The sequence below is a fragment of the Mauremys mutica genome, chromosome 2, assembly GCF_020497125.1.
Source record: "Mauremys mutica isolate MM-2020 ecotype Southern chromosome 2, ASM2049712v1, whole genome shotgun sequence".
In the NCBI taxonomy this organism is placed as follows: domain Eukaryota; kingdom Metazoa; phylum Chordata; order Testudines; family Geoemydidae; genus Mauremys; species Mauremys mutica.
The window spans coordinates 187339023-187351042 of NC_059073.1; the positions used below are offsets into that span (position 1 = coordinate 187339023).

Below are 12020 nucleotides of genomic sequence, written 5' to 3' on the forward strand. Positions count from 1 at the left end.
GTTACATTGTGATGAATCTGCATAGCAATCATAGGTCAGCAGAGGGTGAAGTGATGAATCCACCACTGTGCGCTCTCTATTCTGGAGAGTCAGAGATTGCCAGGAGGAGAAGGTTTATGGGCAGTTAGGGTTGTCAGAGTCCTTATTGGGAAATGCCAGGTACTAGAATCTAAAGGGTGCAATGAGTACTTGGACCAACTCCAGTACCTGAACCACAGCATCCCAGTGATCCCATGTTGGGAGTTAGTATGAACTGAGTTCAGTCCAGTTCTGCTACCCTTAGTTTTTTTTCTGGGCTGAAAGTAACACAAGAAACTCACTATTAACAGGACTTGTCAACTGGCCAATATGAGGGGTGGTGGCTTATGTGATGAAACTGCTGAGAGGTCATGGGCCTTTCGAGGGCCATATGGTGAATTTGCTGGGTTAGATTCTTCTGCTGCTCTTTTCCTCTAGACAGGAAGGCTGATGGGGCAGCAGAGGGAGTATCCATGGCAGTTAGGAGGACACTTGGGAGGAGCAGGGCCATGGAGGCAGGCTGTGTGAGGAAAGAATGTGGCATCTGAGGGCAGTTGGGGAATGGTATTTGATTCCACTAGGTTCTAGATCTGAAATGCCTTTAACAGCTAAGGCACCTCTATCACTTCCCTCAACGGTGACACATCTGGTGTGCTACAGAGGACTGTCACAATGTGGTGTTTGGTATCCCAGGATGCCAGAGAATCCACTAGCCATGATCAAAGCTAGGTAATCTGACTGAAAGAGGAATTGAAAGGCATAGGAGAGACTTTTGCTGTGACAGTCTGGCTGTGATGAGAAGTGACAGGACAGTTGTCTTTGCCAAGGATCAGGTGATGGGGCTTTGAGCCAAGCCCCTATAGGTCAGGGGTAACCAAACTGCAGCTTGTTTTTTACAGTTAAAGTGCAGCTTCTGGAACCTCCCACATCTGACCATTCTCCGTCTACCAGACTGGGGTGGGGGAAGCTAGGGGATTCTGCCTTGTGGTGGGGCTAGGGCCTTCTCTGGAGATGACTGGGGCCTGCTGAGATGGGGTGGGGGCACAATTTAAAGGTTTGTTCACCCCAATAGCTTGAGTCACACACACCCAGGCACACATACCCTCTTTCCCTCAGTGGCTCCTCCCTGCAACTCCCAGGTGTTAGCTTTGCATGGAGTGGCAGCAGGAAACACCTGGGAGCTGCAGGGAGGGGCATGTGCTTTAGCTCCTTGGAGAGAGGCAGCAGCAAAAGCAGCTCCCTGCAGCTACCAGCTGTTAGCTGCTGTCTCTACCCAAGTCGCAGCTCCCAGCTTGCTGGCTCCAGCAGCTGCCATGCAGGGAGGTGGCAGCATCATGTGACCAAGTGGGGCCAGCAAACCCTGGCAAAAATCTGGGAGGGCATGTGATCCCATGTGTCCCCCTCACACATTGCCTCTGGCTTCTGCCCAGCGAGTAGGGAGTCTTGGGGCTTCAGCCTTGCAGGGAAGGGGATCTCGGGGCTGAAGCTCTGAGCCCTGGCAAGCGCGCCCCATCTCTCAAACTTCGGAAGGTTGTTGTATGCGTCTCAGAGGGTCAGTAAGTTTGGCCACTCCGGTATAGGTAATATTTCTTCCTTGTAACATATGCTTGTTCAATTCACAGGCCCAGTGATGGTCTCAGTAGTGTTAGTATGGGGCAAGTTTCTGTGCCCCTTTTCATGCTTTTCTCTATTTTTTCCTCTTTCAGACATGCTTCTAACTAACACAAGCATAGGATAAGATTGTCCTTGCCTTATGTGGCATAAGTCACCCCCAACATGGTGAGGAGAGCAGCGTCTACTGGACAGGTAGGTGGCAAGTGGGTTGAAAGGGGCAGGGGATGGATGGATCTTTAGTTCTGCCTTTCTTTCCAGTGCATGGGCCAGCACAGTTGAGACAGCAGAAAGGGAGAAGAAGGCGGCTTGCCCAGTGGTTAGGGCACTAGGATCTAGAGTCAGTTACTTTCTCTGTCACAGACTGCCTGTGTGACCTTGGGCAAGTTATTTAGTATTTCTGTGTCTTGTTCCCATTTGTGCAATGGAGATACTAGTGGTTTTCATAAGGCTACTGATTTTGAGGAACTCCTATATTACAGAAATGGGAACTAAAAAGTATCATGATAGGAGGGAATTAGGACAGTGGTTCATAATTCCCTCTTGGTCTGCTCTTGGGATGGTGAAGCCTTTTTTAAATTCACAGTCTATTTCTCAATTTGGAGCTTCTGGAATTCTTTTGCTCAAAAGCAGAATGTCGACGCTATTACTTTTTAGCTTTACAATAATTGTGGCATATGTCAAAACAAACACAATCTTGTGTCAGCATTTACCAACAGATGCCACCTAGTTATCATCTATTGTACTTTAGGGCTTTTCTACATGGTGCCATGGGACTGCACCAGCTGGGGTTTAAATTCTAATGTGCATCAGCATCTCACTCACTAACCGGCACATGTGGACCCTGATGGTGTGCAATAAACATTCCCTAGTGGACATATAGTCCTTTTCCAAACAGTACTGCAACCACTTCTGATGTGACCTTTTGTTGCAGTAAATGTTCATTGTTTGCCATTGAAAAATCTCTCTATTACTCTCATATTTTCCCAGCTCTCCCTAGTACAAACTGAAGATTAAGTGATTCAGTTTCCCAGCCAGCTCTTCCTTTTCTGTTCAGCAAGTTCCCCCTTGCTGCTCTTCAGAAGACATACAGTCTCTCACCACCCTTTTGCCCCTTACATATGTTATAAAATATTGTATTATTTGCCTTTATTTCTTTTGCAACCCTCCTTTCATTCTCAAACTTGGCCATTTTGCTCATTTTCATTGCTTTAGTTTAATCATATAAATATCCTGCCGTAGATTTACATCTTCTATGTACTTTTCTCATCTTTGATCACTCCCTGCATTTTCTTGTTCATCTGCACTGTTTCCCTTTTCTGTCCCCACACCCACTTATTTATGTAATTAGAAACACTGCAATCCCCATTTGAGAATTTCCCATTTCCTTTGTGTGGTGCTTTCTGTTTCCATTGTCATTTTAATTTCCCAGTATATTTTCTTTAGTAAATGAACACATTACTTTGCAAAAATTTAAGTTGAAATGGGCTCTAGCCACTGGTTCTTTTGGCAACCATTCAAAATTCCCCAGCACTCAGGGGTGTTTGCATCTAGAGTTTTAGTTTGTCCCATTATGGAGATAGCTGTAAAGTTTAGATCCAAACCTTCCCAAATTTTGTAAGTGTTCAGATCTGAGACTTGGATTCAGGCCCATGTAAGGTGCTTGATTCTCTCCTCATTTATCATGCTTTTAATCAGTAGAATTAGACTGGTGTAAAACTCACGTAAGTGAGAGGAGAATGAGGTCCACGATCTTTGACTTTCCATTTACAGAATATAAGTTATTGACATTTTATTGGATAAATTATTGGCTTTAATTTTCATTTCTGGACATCTTTCTCTCTCCTGGGACAGAACGCTTACACATGGATCCTGCAGTGAGCAGACCCCTGCACCTATGAAGATCCATGCTGACATCAAGACAGGAACTTCATGCACTTTGAGGTCTCTGCATAGAACATACATCTCGGTTGTTTTTTTCTGCTGCCATATCACACGGCAAACCTGTTTAATTTATTCTCCTCTTTCATGCCCGTCTCCCTTCCAGTGGAGGACTGCCTGGACAAAGTGCATTTAAGGATAAGGACCGTATATAATATCTCACACTTAAAACAGGAGCATATAAACTATTCCTGTTGTTGTAAGCATGGGTAAAATTTCATTTAAGCCTTGCTTTTCAGTATGATGTTAGTTTTGCTGTATGCCATTAGTTGTTTTATGCAATGCATGCAATTCTTCCTGGCAGCTTAGCACTCTGAGGCAATAATAATAAATGCCTTGGAAACTGTGGCTGGATCTCAAGTCAAATTCACTTCTGATTTTTTTGCCCCCACATTACTGCATAACTTGGCTGCATCTGATGGTTTTTATATACATATTGTTTCTTTTGAAAGAATTAATAACCAACAGGCTATGCTGAGCTGTGGGGGCTATAAATGTGCCCAAGATATTCAAAAGTAACTAGTGATTATGGGTGCTTCAGATTTGGGGTTCCCCAGCCTTACAGGGACCTGATTTTCAGTCAGCGCTGAGCATCTGCCCTGTGAAAATCATGCAATGTAAAGATTTCTCAAATTGGGTGCCAAAAAACTGAGCCAATCAAAGTGACTAGACATTTTTGGAAATCTTGGAAAGTCTTTTTTAGCCTATCAAATGTACCTGTAATTGACATGTGACCTGATAAACCTCAGATGCAGGATAAGATTCCTTCTAAATTCCAATTACTGATGTTAACTGGATTTTGTATCTGTTGCACTGGCCTTTAAATATGAGCTAGAAAGAGAGGTGATTCAACTGTAGTTTGCCATAATTCATCTACAAAAAAACCCAACAATATGCCCAATGTCTAGGTATGGGGGTTTAAAGAAACTCCTAAATTTTGATTTGGTAGCTGACCAAACAATTAAGTATGTATCCATGAATAATTAATTTGACAGCTACTGGAAAGCAATGTATCAAAAAAATATCATTTGCCAAATTCTATTCAAGCACTTATCCATACAGGTGGTTGAATAATTGAAAAAAAAAAAACCATTGTGAGTAATTTAGTCAAAGAAAAATGCCAAAATTCATCAGATAATTTTGCATTATATAATTTGTCCACCTTTAGTATTTAGGCACCCAAATTCAAAAGATAAATCTACCAATGCTCTGTATTTTATAGCACATTTCATTAAAAACAAAAAGTTCCAAAGTTCTGGCCAAATTCTGAAGGTATTACTTAATCTTTAGTCAGTGTGACCAGGTGTACAAACCCTGCACTGGAAAAGAAGCTGTTAAAATGCTACTTTAGCCCCAGGTTGCCACATCTGAAAACCACATATGGGCTGGAAGAGGAGGAGCTTGAAAGGGGAAGATAGACACTCAGGAGCTGGCAACTAGAGGAGGTGAGCAGTCCTACAATTGTAGGTCCTTGGAAGGGGCAATTTGAGCAGCCCAGCTGATTGGAGCCTCTGGCTATTTGGACTCTACCAGACCTGCTGAGGAGAAAAGGACTCTGGACATTTAGAAGTTCTGCAATTTACCTTGGGTTTATTTGGTTATTGTCTCTACTTTGCCCTTTGTAAAAGGGGATGCTAGGACACAATCCAGGGAAGATGTGGTAGAGCACCTTTGGGAAGAAGACCATTGCTACTTAACACAAGGCCCTGAATTGGAACCCAGAGGAGAAGGTGGGCCTGGATTCCCCTACCAACTTCTAGGCAGGGCAGAAGGCAGAAAACCTACTGCTGATCCAGGGTGATCTAGTGAGGAAAAGATGCTGGAGCCCCAGAGAGTCAAGAATCTGAGATCTTAGCCCTGGGGGAGGTCTGGGAGCCCCTTCCCTGACCACTGGACAGACACTTTATATATCCCCAAAAGAATGGATATTAAATATGTGGCCTGGCTGGAGAGCTGAATCACGAGAGGGATCAGATTATTCCTGGGTTGGAGCAGCTGTTGGAAAGTGGCACCAGGAAAGAAGAGGAGGGGAACCCGGCTACAAAGTGTTGCCTACAAGGAGTGAACCCTTCACAGTCAAGTTAAATTCATTTAATTAGATGAGGTAAAGATTGAATAAAACAAGAAATTAGCTTTATGTGCAAATAAGAATCATGCAACCTTTGGGGAAGGTGTTGATCAGACAAATGGCACATAGCATACAGTGTGTATGGGGTTGGGAGGGTGCAGCTTAGCAAGGAATAGGAAAAGGGGAGAAAATGGACTGGATATAGTAATTTTGACTAAGGATTCCTGTAGCAATGGCATTTTTAGTGTCCAAACAGAGTAGTCAAGATCTTTGTTTTTAAGGTTTCCTCTGTGAACTAGATTTATTTTGCAGAGATCATGATTATTTTTACTGCTATGCCAAATCTGAACCACCACTTGCCGCCCCTTGCAGAATGCCGCCCCAAGCACCACCAATTTTTTTTTTATTATTATTATTATTTTTTTTGCTAAGTTCTTAGGTTTACAAAGATGATGGCTTGGGGATAAATCCCTCAAAGCCTCCAGCCCCAGCATGAAATTACATTAGTCAAAGGAAATGATACTAGCAGTGCCAGATTTACTTATTTATTAAATGCTGAACTGGTAGTCTGCAAGGTTTTTCCCCCCTCTTCTTTCTTCTCACACATTGACATGAGAGACGGGGAGAATAGGGCAAACTAAAGGTAGCAGAAATACAATTTTTGCCTCCATATATATAGATAACTTGATAGGATTAGTAGGAGCTCATATCCGTGAAGATTATTGTAAGAGCTGAATTGCTCTTGTTTTCATCCCAGCTGCTGGGACTCAGACATGCATGGTACATGAGAAAGGTTGCTGTGCTGAGCAAGGCAACTTTAGGATGAAAGGCTAGAGAAGTCAGCTGGAAGTTAGCCTTGACTTACATGCAGCTGTCAACTGCTTTAGTCATCCATTACTGGTGGGGGTGGGGGGAAGGGAACACCCACAATATCTTGTGATTGTCAATACTGGAAGCAATAGCTGACACTGCATGCCATGCAGTTGCCACAGTGTGGAAAAGTAGTGATTTAAAATAATTAATTCATTGTAAGGTTGAATTCTCCTCTCTCTCTTTGCTTACCTGCCTAAAAAAATGGGACTCCGTGGGGTCATTTTTATCAAGTTACTTTTTTTCCCCCATAGAATATTTGAAAATTACTGGGATCGTATATCAAGCCAAGAAATTGCAGCACTTTAATTTGCAACCTGCTTTTTAATTTTTTTTCCTCTAGAGACAGTATTTAGGTTAAAGCTATTGTTTCCCCCCCCCCCCGTTTCAACTTACTTATAAAATGAACTGTCAGTCTCTGGGATGGGTACCCTACCTTCAGTACTCTTGTGAAATAAATAGCAATACAGCAAAACTCTGTAAATAGCACAGTTCCCCAACTGCTTTCGATAACTGTGAAATCTTCTCTAATACACAGTGCTTAACATCTGAGAAAATTTGCAAAAAATCTCTGTGGTCAGGAAACTTGCCTTTTAGAGAAACCTGCCCAAATCTGTGAAACTACACAGCTCACTAGCCTAAGAAGAAAACAGTTGGATAATTCATAAAAGTTTGCAGAGTTTATAGATGTGCAGTATAACCCACATGACTCCTAAAGGTTGGGGTTTGCTACAAACTTTGTTTAAGGATCATATACTGCTCTTTTGACACAACCAGGAGAAACTTAGCACCTGCTTTCAGTGAAAATTGCTGAGTTTTCAAGTGTGTTCAGGTCTCAAACTCTGGTCCGAATTTGCTTTTAGTAATGCTGATTTGATGCAATGGAGTTCCTTTGGACTTATGATGGGGTAAATGAAAGCAGAATTTGGCTCTCATTAGGAGTGCTATAAATCGCTACAGCCCAAAGAAAAAATTGGCGTAACCCCCTGAGTAGTGAAGCTGTTCAATTTTTTATTATTATTATTATTTTGGTGTGCGCATCACTCTAATCCAGTTAGAGCAGAAGCAGGCATATTTTAAAAACACAATATTCTCTCTCTATTCTTCTACTATAGCTGCAAAATCCCAACCCAATCCCCAGTTCACAGAACAATTTAAATTAAAATAGGTATGTCCCATTTGCACCAACCCCTTCCTACTAACTGCAGAATTTTATCTTGATTAATAACAGCAAAAATAATAATCTCTTCCATTTAAATAAAGCTTTTGCACTCAAAGAATCCTACATCACATCACAAATTGTGATCTTCAGCCTGACAACCTTTACTCATGAGAATAGTTCTTATGCAAGAACTCCACAAGTATGGGTCAAATTCACAAGTGATGTGTAAGGTGGTGTAAGTTTAAACTTAGATAAATTTTCTTAGATTCCATAACATTAGTAGAGTGGTTAGAGCTAAACTGCTGCAACTTTTGTGCTAGAGACTAGAAAAGCCTTTAATTGAATCATAGATCTGGAAGGGACCTTGAGAGGTCATCTCATCCAGTCCCTGCACTCATGGAAGGACCAAGTCCTGTGCTTTGGGTGATTTTATTGGTTGTTTAAAAAAAGCCTCATCTGCCTTTCTTTCCTGATTAGGTGGTCTGTAGTAGACCCCTACCATGAAATCATCCTTGTTTTTTACCTTTTTTATCCTTACCTAGAGACTTTCAACAAGTCTGTCTCCTATTTCCATCTCAACCTCAGTCCAAGTGTATACATTTCTAATATATAAGGCAACACCTCCTTTTATTCCTCTATCTGTCCTTACTGAGCAAGCTGTAGCCTTCTATACCAATATTACAGTCATGCGTATTATCTCACCAAGTCTCTGTGATGCCAACTATGTCATAGTAGGTAATAAACACAAGCATTTCAAGTTCTTCCTGCTTATCTTCCCTACTTCTCATATTAGTATCCAGATATCTAAGCAGGGCCAGCTCTACAGTTTTCGCCGCCCCAAGCAGCGCGCAGAATTGCTGCCGCGGGCGGCGGGGGCAGTCCGTGCGCCCTTAGGGCGGCAGGCGCGTTTCCGCTGCGGCGGCAATTTGGCGGCAGCTTCTACGTTTAGCTGAAGCAGCCGTGGACAGCTAAACATAGAAGCTGCCGCCGAATTGCTGCCACTGTGGAAACGTGCCTGCTGCCCTAAGGGCACACGGACTGCCCCCTCCGCCCATGGCGGCAATTCTGCGCTCTGCTTGGGGGCAAAACAACAGGGACTGCCGCCCCTTGCAGAATGCCGCCCCAAGCACCAGCTTGGAATGCTGGTGCCTGGAGCCGGCCCTGCATCTAAGATACTGATTTGATTTTATCCTGTGTTCTCTGTTGTGTTTCCCTTTTCACTGCTATAATGGCCCATGCTCACCCAAGATTCTGAACCTTCTTCCATGTTTTTGACTTACCTGTAGGCTTTTGTCACCTGCCCTGGTCGAATTTAAAACCCTCCTCAGAGTGTTAGCCAATCTGTATCTAGATATGTTCTTCCCCTTCCTTGATAGGTGAACCCAGTATCTGCTTTGCAGTCCTTCCCGGAACAGCATCCTGTGGTCAAGGAAGCCAAAGCCCTCTTGGTGACATCATCCTTGCAGCCAGGACTTCATCTCTAGGATGTTTCTGTCTCTGCCTGGGCCCCTACCCTTGACATGAAGGATCAAAGAGAAGTCTGAAGGTATCTCATTTCCTAATAAAACATGGGTCTAATCCTCTAGTCTCATTCCAAATGGAGTTTGGCCAAGTGGGTGGCTGGAGTTCTGAGGTAGGATCCTGGCAGTGGCACTGGCTATTGTGCCTCACACAAAACTGGCTGTCTATTCTTCCTGCCCCAAAACTCCTGTTTTGACATGAAGCTACCATGTGCCACAAGCCACACTGAGCACACAAGACTGGGTATATGCAGATAGCAGCGTCTGCCTCCCTGCTGTTGGAAAAATCACAGCAGTTTTTGTGGGGAAACAGCAGCCATGCATATCCCATGAAAATGGATATTTACTCATGACACTGCCATGAATTAAAAAAAAAAAAGATTTTTTTTCACAGGGCCCTAATCATGACTAGAGCCCTACTAAATTTATGGTACATTTTGATCAATTTCATGGTCATGACATTTTAAAAATTGTAAATGTCATGATTTCAGCTATTTAAATCTGAAATTTCACGGTGCTGTAATTGTAGGGGTCTTGACTCAAAAAGGAATTGCGGGGGGAGTAGGGAGGTCACAAGTTTATTGTAGAGGGGGTTGCAGGACTGATACCGTTACTTCTGTGCTGCTGCTGGCGGCAGCGCCCCCTTCAGAGGTGGGCAGCTGGAGAGTGGTGGCTGCTGTCCAGGACCCCAGCTCAGAAGGCATTGCAGCTGCCAGCAGCAGTGCAGAACTAAGGATGGCATGGTATAGTATTGCCACTCTTACTTCTGCACTGCTCTCTGCATAACTGGGCCCTCAGTCAGCAGCCGCCACTCTCCAGCTGCTCACCTCTGAAAATAGCAGGGCAGAAGTAAGGGCGGCATGGTATGGTATGGTATTGCCACCCTTACTTCTGCACTGCTGCTGGCAAGGTGCTACCTTCAGAGCTGCGCACCTGGCCAACAGCTGCCACTCTCTGGCTGCCCAGCTCTGAGGGCAGTGCAGAAGAAAGGGTGGCAATACTGTGGCCCCTCTAAAATAACCTTGTGGCCCCCCTGCAACCGCCTTTTGGGTCTGGCCCCCCAATTTGAGAATTGCTGGTCTCCAATGTGAAATCTGTGTAGTATAAGGTATAAGGTAAAAGCACATAAGAGGCCAGATTTCATGGGAGGAGACCAGATTTCACAGTCCATGATGCATTTTTCATGGCCGTGAATTTGGTAGGCCCCTAATCAGGACACAGTGGAAACCCAAGATGTCCTGCCGCACTCAGGTATAACCCCGTGCTAGGGCTTGCAAGCGGTTTGTCAGAAGACATCCTGACAACTATCCTCCACAGTTCCTGCACCAGGGAACTCCTTCCACAACTGGATTCAGGGCTTTAAGAGTCCCTTACATTGCTCCTGTCCTTTTATCCCTGATTCTTTATGTGAGGTGGGGATCTTACCCATTTTAGGGAACAAACACAGGAAGAAACAAATTCTTTGGTTTAAGAAGCACTGATAAAAAACAAAACTGAATCCACGATTCTCTTCTAGAAAGAGCCAATAAAGAACATCAATTTTGCTTTGCCACACAAGAAACTGTGGTAGCATAACAGAAGATGGGTCTGGCTTTGTTTTGACCTAGCAGCATATCTGTTAGCCTTGTTAACTCACTGGTTTTTACATAGGTGCCCTGGGAAACGATCCTTTTTTGTAGTTGTTGAAATCCAAAATAAATACAGTAGACAGTTGGAAACAGAAAAACCTTAAAGCTCCCCAGCTGCTTAACCTGCAGCAACTATTCAGAATGTCACTGATAATATTGTTAAGGACTGTAAAATATCATTCCCAGAATGAAACGTTGAACACCTTGTGTCCCCCAAGATGAACCCACACAACTATGCCAGCTGTTCACTAGCTGCAGGACATGATTTGGAGATGCATCTCTTGGAAGAAATGAGGATAACAAAAGGTTTTCCTATAGTGAGGATAATAAACCAAGGTAACTAAGGTAGTGTTCAGCTGAACAATTAAGTTGCTGCTTGTTATAATTAGTTTCAGTTGTAGTGGATTTTTTTCAAGTCATTTTTCTTAAATAAAACAAAAGAATAATGCACTCAATGAATACCTCCTTCGGGGACTGTTCTGGAGCTCCCTCTAGAGTGGTGTCATTCTACATTGTCCCACTGCAGACCTGTGCCTTAACAGCACTGTATGGCCCATTGTGTTATAAATGGTGCTGCAGCTCCATACCTGAGAGCATACCACTTCTGCACAAATTAGTGTCTTGTATTATTTTGCGTTGTCTTGCAGAACTGAGTAATGATTCCCTTTCCTTCCTTGAGTTATCCTCCAGTACTAGTGGATGATGTCTGTGCTGACAGTGTAAGCTTTCATTCCCATAATAGCCCAGTAGGTGCAATCCTGCTCACCTCAGTCACTTGAATGGTACCATTGACTTCAATGGGACGATTCCCCTGAACAAGGTGAGCAGAAGTTAGCCAATATGTGTGTTTTATCTTCAGAAATCCTTGACATATTTAGAAATGTGCTAAGCATGGTGTAACTGCTATGTCCAAATGACATCTGAGAGAGTTAAATATTAGAAATCTGTTTTCTCTCACTTGCTTGTTGAAAAATGACATTCTCAAGGTAAAAACTGTATGTTAATATTTCTCCTTCCTATTAGAAATAAAATCTTAGTACATCAAAATTAGAAAGAATCCTAAACATCTATTTTACTTTTTAACATTAACACTGTCCATTTATCCTTTACATCACACTCAGACTAGACTAGTAGATTTCACTTTTTATGACAGTATCTTGTCAATTTCTCTGTTTCCCAAACAATGGTTCAGTGGCATGGTG

At 43.1% G+C, this 12020-nt stretch overlaps 1 long non-coding RNA gene across 2 annotated transcripts; it reads left to right on the plus strand.

Moving 5' to 3' along the window:
- The first annotated feature begins 608 nt into the window (after positions 1–608).
- On the plus strand, positions 609–11225 carry LOC123364705. 2 transcript variants are annotated; one of them, XR_006577236.1, is made up of 5 exons: positions 609–747; positions 1725–1824; positions 3484–3573; positions 9047–9216; positions 11005–11225. It is a non-coding gene; the product is annotated as an uncharacterized LOC123364705 (long non-coding RNA). The 2 variants fall into 2 exon arrangements; XR_006577235.1 differs by lacking the exons at positions 9047–9216; positions 11005–11225 and having other exon boundaries at positions 3484–3876.
- Positions 11226–12020: the final 795 nt, after the last annotated feature.